Raw genomic sequence first — 12,622 nt, 5'->3', positions numbered from 1 at the left:
ATGCTTGTAGAATATAAGTAATGCTGGTTTAAAAGGACCTGCCTTTTTGCAAAAACAATTTTTTTTAATATTCAAACATGTCTCGCCTCAATTGTGACATTCTCAGTGATTTTTTTTTCATGAAATACGTACATTCAGATTTTAAGTAGGTTAGGAATATGTTACAGCAGAGTTTTGTTCTTTAAGTTACATTTGTATTGTGCCCTGTTTAATATTGTGTGCACCTGTGATTGCAAACAAAAGTCAATCACAAATCAAAATTAATATGCCATGACATCTGCAGTATGAGGTGTTAGGGCAAGGTCTGAACTGAATTTTTGTTTAGAATACAACCTGTAAACTATATTTTCCTATAATATAGTGCCATATGCCCCTGTTTTAGGCTTATCATTGTTGTATATGACTTATCCCAGGTGGCACTTACTTACTTTCACTCCTGCTAAAAAATGTACAGTACAAATGTAATTTAAAAAACAATCAAATTAATACTGAGGATGTTGCAACTGTAGTGAAACATATTTTAGTATTAAAGAAAGTTGTTTTCTTGCAAAAAGGTGGACCCTCTTAATTCGTTATGAATACATGTTCACTGATTATTATATCACAGAATTTTGTGTTCTTGGTGTTGTCTGCTATGCATACATCTATACAAATGTTGCTATCATTGTTGCATTTATTTAGTCTGAAATTTAATTACAATTCACTGAAGGAAACACAGAAAGGTGAAAACTCGAGGCTGATCATATTAGCCAATGTTAAATCTATTTTCATTCTTTGTCAGTTAACTTAGGCATATTCTCAGCAAAAGGAAATGTAATAACACTAATATCAGGCTGGAGCTACATTCAGATATCTGTTAAGTTAAAATTGTCATAGGTTTCAGATGTTCACTTTTTTGGTTGGAGTTCTGTCACCACAACCAAGAATTTCAGTTGTAGTACACCTTTTGACTTATTGTCTGCTGAGTATAGTACCATTGTGCGCATTCCAGTAAAGAGTTGAGGCTGGCCCAATTGTGATGTGAACTTCCCTAACTTGCCCTGTTAATCAAACTGACATGGTTTGTAAGGAGGGAACAGCTTTTTTATAATTTGCATTTTATTCATTATTATTTTATATTCTTTTCCTTCAGTAGGTCCTAATTCCATTAACAAGCTAATTTTTAACCCATTGTTTCATAACTGTTCTTGAGCATATCCAAGTGCTTTTCTGGTTTATACTATTTACTGTACTGGTATTTATTTACAAGAAGCCCCATTACATTTTTTGCAATACTGTGAGTGTGTGGAGGGTGAAACCTAGTGCCAGCACATAGCCTACTCCTTGCGAATAACAGCAAGGCGGCCGCCAAACTAAACATCCCCATCGATGGATAGATCATCGTCAACACATGCCCTCACTTCATACTGTGGAGAGATTTGGTATTTAAACCAGACATTGACACAAACTCTGGTGATCAGGAGCTGTATTCCACCACGTCTCCTCTCCTTGCCAGCCCAGTACTGATAATGAAATGTTTTCCACCATCAGGATTCAAACTGGCTTACCCCTGGGTCGAATGCCACCTCACAAGCATGTGTTAGCGACCTCGGCCACAGAGGTGGGTTCCGTACCATCCCCACTCTCATCTCTCTCTCTCTCTCTCTCTCTCTCTCATTAATGAATAAAACAGCTTCTGCGTTTACTAATTTAGTGGACTCTTAAACAAGTGACCTTACAGTTCCAGGAAGGAGAAGACATGGAATAACGGAACCGTGGGCTAGCAGTTTGCGACAATATGGAGAACTCCAAATGGGGTGCTCAAAGAGTAAGTTACTAAGTTAGTTTTTAGGTAATGACTGAGCACCAAATTGGTTTCCAGGAACCTCTGCCAAACACTCTTTCCCAGATTACACATGTGCCCTCTAGCAATCTTGAATGCATATTGCGCGAAAGCTTTATGACACCTGGTGTTCACATTTTGCAGTTACAATGTACCTCCTGTTTTGACCACAAAATATTTATTATATTTCTTCCTCACATGTTTTGGCATTTTGCAATTGACTGAGGAAAAGGACACCCAGTACTAAGTATCGCGTCCCACTAAGCACCAGGTAAGAGTAAGTTGGACACATTACTTTTTATTGCCAGTGTTCTGTTCGTCTGACAGTGGCAAAATGCTGAAACGTGTAAGGAAGAAATAAAATGTATATTTTGTAGTCGAGACAAGAATTTCATGGTATGTGCCTCTTGGTGCGTTTATACCAACATGGTCTCCCTTCCCCACCGACGCAATTAATAATGATGATTTCAAAACTTTTTCCATTGCATAATGATTGTTTTTTGTTCATTTATTTATCACTGCAAGTTGTTTTTCTTTCATGTTGAGTTGCGTATCGTCTTTCAGCCAAAGAGAAAGTTCTTGTATTGGATGGGAATACTAGAAACTAATTAATTAAACGCTTTTTCAGTCAATTTGTTACAAAAATAAAATGCATGTCAGTAATTACGTATCGTGCTGTACATCATTTATGTTATATGCCACATATGACATGGAATGAGACAGTTTGCTGATTGTTAAACAGAAGCTTTATTTAAATATGGCAACAGGCTGAGTATTTACATGCTTTTTTGTTACATATATTCAGCTGATTTGAGGTTGTACAAAACAGTTCCCTCTCCTCTGCCAACTTCTTCATCTCAGAGTAGCATTTGCAGCCAGTGCGATGAAGTATTTGTTGTGTGTATTACTGTGTCTGTCTTACCTGAAAATTTTGGGGGTTTGAAGAATATGTGCCATCGTATTCTTTGAAGTGTGATGACTTACGTTATGTGGATGGTATTTGGGAAATTTTGGTTTGGGTACATCATTTGTAAATGTCAGTCATGCCCCCCCCCCCCCCCCGGCCTCCCAAGAAAATAGTGTGCGATTCTGATAGTGGATCTCATCTGAAATTTTGGCTCTGGTGCCAGACTTAGCTGTAGTGTATCCCAAGATATAGGTTAGGTTGGCAGGCAATAATTTGCTTGCGAGTTGGCGAAGCCAATAAATATGAATGTGAAATAATGGTTGTGGTAACAGATTGAGCTGTAGCTTAACCTGGTATTTATATTTGCACCATATTACATGCACTTTTTATTATAAAAACAAAAACTGCAGGGCGAAGGGAGTAAATGGGAATATGGAAGTGTCCGATTCTACCCCTGTGCTTTGACTCATGACATCGTCAATATGGCGGAAATGGCTATTCTAAACATCTCCAATATGGCGCCTATGATATGACTACATACACATAGCAATAAACACGAAAATACACTCCTGGAAATTGAAATAAGAACACCGTGAATTCATTGTCCCAGGAAGGGGAAACTTTGTTGACACATTCCTGGGGTCAGATACATCACATGATCACACTGACAGACCCACAGGCACATAGACACAGGCAACAGAGCATGCACAATGTCGGCACTAGTACAGTGTATATCCACCTTTCGCAGCAATGCAGGCTGCTATTCTCCCATGGAGACGATCGTAGAGATGCTGGATGTAGTCCTGTGGAACGGCTTGCCATGCCATTTCCACCTGGCGCCTCAGTTGGACCAGCGTTCGTGCCGGACGTGCAGACCGCGTGAGACGACGCTTCATCCAGTCCCAAACATGCTCAATGGAGGACAGATCCGGAGATCTTGCTGGCCAGGGTAGTTGACTTACACCTCCTAGAGCACGTTGGGTGGCACGGGATACATGCGGACGTGCATTGTCCTGTTGGAACAGCAAGTTCCCTTGCCGGTCTAGGGATGGTAGAACGATGGGTTCGATGACGGTTTGGATGTACCGTGCACTATTCAGTGTCCCCTCGACGATCACCAGTGGTGTACGGCCAGTGTAGGAGATCGCTCCCCACACCATGATGCCGGGTGTTGGCCCTTGTGCCTCGGTCGTATGCAGTCCTGATTGTGGCGCTCACCTGCACGGCGCCAAACACGCATACGACCATCATTGGCACCAAGGCAGAAGCGACTCTCATCGCTGAAGACGACACGTCTCCATTCGTCCCTCCATTCACGCCTGTCGCGACACCACTGGAGGCGGGCTGCACGATGTTGGGGCGTGAGTGGAAGACGGCCTAACGGTGTGCGGGAGCGTAGCCCAGCTTCATGGAGACGGTTGCGAATGGTCCTCGCCGATACCCCAAGAGCAACAGTGTCCCTAATTTGCTGGGAAGTGGCGGTGCGGTCCCCTACGGCACTGCGTAGGATCCTACGGGCTTGGCGTGCATCCGTGCGTCGCTGCGGTCCGGTCCCAGGTCGACGGGCACGTGCACCTTCCGCCGACCACTGGCGACAACATCGATGTACTGTGGAGACCTCACGCCCCACGTGTTGAGCAATTCGGTCGGCGGTACGTCCACCCGGCCTCCCGCATGCCCACTATACGCCCTCGCTCAAAGTCCGTCAACTGCACATACGGTTCACGTCCACGCTGTCGCGGCATGCTACCAGTGTTAAAGACTGCGATGGAGCTCCGTATGCCACGGCAAACTGGCTGACACTGACGGCGGCGGTGCACAAATGCTGCGCAGCTAGCGCCATTCGACGGCCAACACCGCGGTTCCTGGTGTGTCCGCTGTGCCGTGCGTGTGATCATTGCTTGTACAGCCCTCTCGCAGTGTCCGGAGCAAGTATGGTGGGTCTGACACACCGGTGTCAATGTGTTCTTTTTTCCATTTCCAGGAGTGTACAATAAAACTAACAGGACAACCACGGGAAAATGGGGGCTTTAGGGAGGCCGACAAGGTAAATATAACATTAAAAAAACACACCACGATCCCAAAACACACAAGATAACGAACAAAAAAAAAATTGCAGAATCTATGGGTTTCGGACACTTCCCTTGACCTATATAGGCTAACAGCAGCTGACGAACAAAACACCAACACCTAAAGCAAAAACTATGGAAATTGGAATCAGACATTTCTCTTGACCACAACTGACGATACCAAAACACCTATAGCTACATATAAAAGTAGGAAAATAGGAATCGATCATTTCCCTCGACCTATATAGGTCAACTATAACAACTGATACGAAAAAACTAATACCTACAAATACGAAAACCAAAACCACAGATCCTCAATATTTAAAAACTCAACAGCCCTACGTAAATTAAAACACATTCAATACACAAAACATTACAACTCGAGAAAAAAACAATTACTTACCACCAACAAATTTTGGCCAGCCATCGCACACACACACACACACACACACACAGACACACACACACACACACACACACACACACAGACGACGCCATCAAACACAACAATACAACATCTGCAAACACAACCAACTCAAAGTCCACGCCGTAATGACGTCACACAGCTGACGTCACACAGCACAACACACTTACGTCATGGGTCAAAGCTGATGGGTGGAATCGGACGCTTCCGTTAACCTGAGAAAACCTATACTACATATGGGACAAGTATCCAATGATTTATGTAGTTCATATTATGAACATATAGTAATAATTTTTATTTGTCCATATTAACTTTTAGGTCTTGGACAGCATCGATATCATACCATACATGTAATATACTATTATTTATAGATTTACCACCACTAATATACTGCAGTATGCAAAAGTGCAACTGTTTGTCATGGAGCTCAGAAAGATTTGAGTGAGTGTAAACATCTGTTAGTTGACAACTGTTTCAACTCACCCTTAAGATGATTTCCATGGAGTTGCTTTATATTTTTTGTAACCTATTACAGAATTGACTTTCAGCTTTAAGTGCACTGTATTTGAAGCTCTTTTACTACTAAGTACCATGTGATGAGCCCCTCTGTTTTGTGTTTTGTAATTATGAATGTCTATATTCAGTACACTTATTTCATCAGCCTCTGTTACAAACATAACAATGTTCAAGATGTACAAGGAATACGCAATCAGTAAGTTATAATTGTTGAAGTACCGTGGAACCTCACTTAACTTGCACCTCCCATAACATGTAATTTGTATAACAAGCAAAACAAATTGTAAAATACTGACTCGCTTAATCAACGATGCCACTCTTTGGCAAGTTCGTGCTCGGCTACCACGGGGTCCAGCCTTTGCAGCGTCTTTTACCTTCCATCTGTATGTCTATCCTCTTGGTGTTCCTTTTCCCCTTCCTTGGGGAACAAGTCTGGCCTATTTTTAGACATTTATTCTGAATTTTTGGTAGTTAATATTAAAATACGGTCCACTGTTTTTCATTCCATTTTTCTTTCTTCATTCACCTTCTCCTGTCCTTCCTCTGCTTAGGTTTTTAAGATTCCTCTTTTTCTTCTGATTCCCTGTGCGCTCCTGAAGGCTGGCGCACGGGTCTGATGCGTAGCAGGTGACTGTGTAACACATAATTTCCAGCCTCGATTCAAGAGGTAGGGTTCGCACGTATCCCCCGTACAGGCCACGTTCAGGGAGGGGTGATTGCGTGAGCTGCTACCTGCCAAAATTGCCGATCAGTCCATCGGTTAGGTGCTCAGGAGGTGTGACCTGTGGTGTGAACAGTCACCTAAGGTGGGTGCGCCCCCTTCTAATGGGGCCTCCAGTTGGAAGGCGCATGCCATGGCAATCAGGGGGGATTGTCTGGCATTGAGCCAATCATCTTCACGGTCAACGTCTACGAAATATAAACAATCAGGCTAACAATTCAAACACCCTCCTAGCTGGACCACGGTTCCTCGTAGTTTTACATACTGAAGATGGTCAATCTTTCGCTGTGGTGAATCTGTTTATTGTTCAGAAAGGTGTTCATAAAGGTGTTGATGCAATTTCTGGCCCTGTAAAATCCTGCTCTCGTTTATGCTGTGGCACTATGCTTTTGGACACTATTTCTTATTCTCAAGCACAACTGTTTGCAGCTTCGCTCCTCCATGGCCATCCTGTTCGTGTTGAGGCCTATCGAAACCTGAATTCTTCTGATGGTGTTATTAATGTAGGCTGCTCGATGGTCTGACTGAGGCAGAACTCCAAATGTACCTCTGTGATCAGGGTATCATCGCAGTCCATCAGGTGATGAAAAAAGTAGATACCTCCTTAGTGCCCACACGCACTCTCTCTCTCACTTTTGATACAGCGATTCTTCTGTCAAAGATCAAAGCAGGTTATGATGTTATCACAGTCAGAACGTATGTTGTGAACCTGATGCGCTGCTACCAATGTCATCGTTACAACCTCTATTGCGAGTCCTATTGACATGCAGGAAAATGTGTAACCTGTGATAGGGATACTCACGACAGCGTTTGTCTGCCGCCTCCTCCCCCCTGTACCAACGACAGTGCCGACCATGTTGCCTCCTCCCGCGATTGTCCCTTGTATCTTGATGAATGGGCTTTCCAAGAGATCCAAGTGAAGGAAAAAGTGCCATATCCAGTTGCTCGCAAGTTGTTGGCCAGTCAGAAACCCTGCGTTCTACTATCTGGCACCTACGGTACTATTCTTGATACGTCTCAGTCCACGAAGGACATGGCCACACAGACATGTGACCTCAAATTCAACACCATGATTGTAAAATTACCCAGTGTCATGGTAGCTGTCTCCTCCTGCAGTTCGCAACTCACCACCGAACTTTCGCCTCATGGGGCAAAGACACCAGCTACACAACCAGCGGGCCGGAAAGAACTGAAGGAAGACTCCCATGAGAACTTTCTACGTCCATCCAGCCAACCAACATCTGAGTCTTCATCTGCCAACTGGAAAGGCTCCAAGAAGACCAACAAGGGCAAGCGGTATTCCCCTAAGACGAGTGGGAGAGCCTCTTCAACGGTGTCGTCAGGTGATACCCTCACCCGTCCGACCACCGAGTCGCCGGTGCGCACCACCTACAATTTCTCTGCCCTGGAGTCTGCAGGCCTACAGAAGAATGCTGACGCTACTGTAGACACCATGGAGCAGGATCCTCCTGCCTCTGTGCCCTGCAGCAGTGAGTCATTGAAGGCTGGCATACGGCAGCTGCCGAAATGACGCCCTTTCATTTTTTCTCGGCATGACTCTCCTCTAATGGAACGTTCACAGTCTTTGATCCAACAAAGAGGATTTACTGCTGTTCTTAGAATCGCAGTGTCAACCCGTTCTCTGCCTTCAGGAACCAAAATTGCATCCTCATGACTGCTTTGAGCTCTCGCATTTCTTCCCGGTCGGCTTTGATCTTCCCTCTGATGACGGCGTTCCATCTCATGGGGAGTAATGCTTCTCATATTGTATGATGTTCATAGTCAACCCATTTCCCTGACTACCCGGCTTCAAGCTGTTGCAGTTCACCTTTTCCTCCCTCACTTGACCTTTTCCCTTTGTACCGTTTCCATCCCGTCCGTCATTTGATGTCACCAGGGCAGACTTCCTCCAGCTTTTTGGGCAGCTACCTCACCCCCTTCTGCATCTCAGTGACTGTAATGTGTACCATCTCTTTCAGGTTTCTCCCAGAACTTGTCTGAGAGGTGCCCCGTTAGCTGACCTCTCAATCAACGTAACCTCTTCTGTCTTAACTCAGGAGCACTCACGTTCCTTTCAGACATCACACACACACACACACACACACACACACACACACACACACACCTATTCCCATTTGGACCTATCCTTCTGCACTGCTTAGCTTGCCCATCGTCTCGAGTGGTCCGTTATCTCAGACACATACTCGAGCGATCAATTCCTGTATGGTATCCGTTTGCTGACACCCAAATGGCAGCTTATCAAGGTCTCCAGTCGGGAGACTTTACTTCTCACTGGTGACCTTCGATAAACAACATTTTCCCAGTTTTGATGACCAGGTAGAATATCTTACAAACGTTATCCTTACCACCGCAGAACATTCCATTCCTCGCTTTCCTCTTTACCACGCCGTGTTGTCCTTGGTGGACTGAGGAATGCCGTGACGCAATTGGTGCTTGGAGACGTGCTCTCTGTGTTTTTAACTATCATCATACGATGGCAAAGTGCATTCATTATTAACAGTTGAATGCACAGTGTGTTGCATTCTTCAGGATAGCAAAAAAGCTAGGTGGATTTCATTCAATAGTTCATTTAACAGTTCCACTCCCTCTTCTGTTGTTTGGGCCATTCTCCGATGGCTCTCTGGGACCGAGATCCATTCCCCGTAGCAGACGATGTCATCATGGACCCTACTGCTATCTCCAACATCTTGGGCCTCCATTTTGCGGGCATTTCGAGTTCTTCTCACTATCACCCTGCCTTCCTCCATCGGAAAGGAGTGGAAGGAGGCTCCGACGATACCCTTCTCTTCTCAGAATCATGAGTGCTAAAATGTTGCCTTTACTATGAGGGAGCCAGGTCATGCTCTCATTTCATCCCGATCCTCAACCCCAGGGTCAGATGATGTTCACATTCACATGTCGTACCATCTTTCTCATGCAGCCAGGCACTTTCTGCTTGATACATACAACCACATCAAGAAAGAGGGCATGTTTCACAGATGCTGGTCTGAAACCACTATCATACCCATACATAATCCTGATAAGGACAAACACATTCCTTCTAGCTACTGCTCGATTTCTCTCACCAGCTGTGTTTGCAAGATGATGGAACGTATGATTGATGCCCGGCTGGTATGATGGTTCGAGTCTTGCAATTTACTAACCACTGCACAGTGTGGATTTTGAATGTGGCGTTCTGCAGTTGACTGTCTCGCCACTTTGTCCACCCATATCATGAATGGTTTTCTGCAGAAATCCCAGATTGTGTCAGCGTTTTTCGATTTGCATAAAACCTATGACACCTGCTGGAGGACTGGCATCCTCTGTACTCTCTACAAGTGGGGCTTCAGAGGCTGCATGCCTTGTTTCCTTCAGGGTTTTTTAAAAAGACAAAGCTTTTCAGGTACATTTGTGTTCTGTCTTGTCGGACACCCTTATTGAGGAAAACGGTGCACCTCAGTTTTCCCTCTTCACTATTGCCATTAATTGTATAATGGCCTGTCTTCCGCTGGGCATCACTGGATCCCTTTTCGTTCACAATTTTGCCATCTATTGAAGTTCTCCACGGACTTGCCTCATAGCGCAACATTTTCAGTGATATCTCCATCATATTTATTCATGGAGGATCGACAATGGCTTCCTTTCTTCCACTGACAAAACCATTTATATGAATTTCTGGAGGCACAATTGGTTTCTTCCACCATCTTCTGTTTATTAAAACTATGAGATTCCTCGGGCTCATGCTTCAGAGGAAACTGTTTTAATCCTCCCAAGTGTCTTCCCTGGCAGCCTACTGTATGTGGTCCCTCAATGTCCTACGTGTCCTCAATGGTACTTCCTGGAGAGCAGATCGAACCACCCTCCTCCGTTTGTACCGCTCCTTTCTCCGTTCGAAACTAGACTATAGGTGTTTAGTTTACCCATCTGCACATCAGTCTCTCTTACCCCGTCTCAATACTATACCCACACATGGCATCCGTTTGGCCACTGCCACCTTTCACACCAGCCCAGTTGAGTCTGTATGCAGAACGTGCCGAACCACCACTGTCGTATCTCCGTGACTCTCTCCTCAGCAGATACGCGTGCCGTTTGTCTGCCATGCGTGGCCACCCATCCTACGCCTCCTTCTTCGATACCCCTTTGGTCGCCAGTGTGGGGTGTGTCCCTCTTCTCTGTTACCTCCTGGAGTTCGCTTTTGGCTCTTGCTGTTGCAACTTAACTTCACTCTACCTGCAACTTTCCCAGTGAGTGTGAACCCTTTACCACCTTGGATTCGTACGGCGGCCCGTGTTCACCTTGGCTTTCATTCGCTTCCTGAGGACACTACTTCAGCCTCGCTCTATTGCCTTCAGTTACTTGATCTTCACATGGAATTTCATGGTAGTACCTTTGTGTACACTGATGGCTCTCGGATTGACTGTGGTATCGGATGTGCCTTCATCATTGGTGCCGACCTATTTTGGTATCAGCTTCCTGAACACTGCTCAGTATTTACAGCAGAGCTCTTTGCCCTTTATCAAGCCACGCTGCACATCCGTCAACACAGGCTTTTCAATTGTGTCATCTGCTCATACACTCTTAGTGCCATTCAGAGCCTCTGTGTGCTGTACAGCGTCCATCCCTTAGTGCAACGGGTCCGTGGTAGCTGTCATTTGTTCACACATGATGGAGCCACTGTGATGTTTATGTGGGATCCTGGCCACTCCAGTCTGACAGGAAACGAGGCCACTTACGCTGCTGCCAAGACTACATTCCTTGTACATCAGCCTGCTAGTTCTTAAATTCCCTCCGAGATTTCTGTGTTGCCATATGCAGCAGGTGGTGTCACTTTGTCATCACCACTGGACCTTCCTTCATGGGAACAAGCTCTGGGTTATCAAGCCTCTCCCAGTGGCTTGGATGACCTCTCAGCCCCCTCACTGCCAGGAAGTCATTTTAACTAGGTTGCGTATTGGCCACTATCTTTTTAGACATCGCCAATTGTTAAGTGGTACTCCCCCACCACTTTGAGCACATTGCGATCATCTTTTATCGGTCTGCCATTTCCTGACAGAATGCCCTTTTCTTAATTACTTACATTCTCGTTCGTGTTTGGCATCTGAGTTATCGGCCATTTTAACCAATGATGCACGGTATTTCGACTGCGTTTTACTTTTCATCCGCCGTAGCAATATGGCGAAGGTAATTTAATTTTTGATTCTGGACCTCTGTCTCTCTGTTTATATTTTGTAGACGTTTCTCCACGTCCATGTTTTCAGCTCTCTTCTCTTCCATCTATTGGGATTGACGTATAGTCATTTTTAACTGCTCTCTTTGCCTTCATGTTCTTCAGTTTTTAGATGGGCGTGTATAACCCTAGTTGTTTTTGCGCCCTAAAACAAAGCGAAACAAATAAACAAACAGATCTATTCTTGAAAAAGATGCCAAAGCATACCTTCATAACAGCAGAGCAGAAAACTTTTGCCCAGTCACAAACCAGTGAAAGACTACGTCACACTGCTATTCTGTGCCAATGCAAGTGGCGATTTGAAAATAAATCACTGCTTGTTACCATTCAGAAACTCTTCAAGTCTTCAAGAAGTATAAAGTCCAGGAAAGCAGATTAAATGTGAATTGGAGATCCAACAAGGCTTGGGTGACACATGATCTATTTTGTGATTGGATCAGTGGAAGTGTTTGGTGCTTCAGTGAACAAATATTTGCTTGAGATAAATCTGCCATTCAATGTTTTGCTTGCTGTGGACAACACTCCTGTCCATTCTCCAGGTCTACAAGACCACCTCCTTAAAGAATTTCAGTTCATCAAGATCCAATTTCTGCCTCCCAGCACCACACTGTTACTCCAGCGTAAGGACCAGCAAATTATTTCTAAGGTTAAGAAGCCCTACACTGAAGCACTCTTTGAGCATTGCTTTGAGTTGACTGAAGCCACCAATATCACTCTCAGAGGGATTTGGAAATATCACTTCAACATCATTGCCTACATCAAGATGATTGAAAAGGCATGGGATGGGGTTACCAAGAGAACTCTCACTTCTGCTTGGAAGAAGATTTGGCTGTAGTGCATTGCTGAATGTGACTTTGGGGCATTTGAGTTAGTACCTGTGGACTTTGTAGTCAACAAGATTGTGTCTTTGGCCAAGAGCATGGGACTAGAAGTGGA

Source organism: Schistocerca americana, chromosome 5, assembly GCF_021461395.2.
Source record: "Schistocerca americana isolate TAMUIC-IGC-003095 chromosome 5, iqSchAmer2.1, whole genome shotgun sequence".
NCBI lineage: Eukaryota > Metazoa > Arthropoda > Insecta > Orthoptera > Acrididae > Schistocerca > Schistocerca americana.
This window is presented reverse-complemented; position numbering follows the sequence as displayed.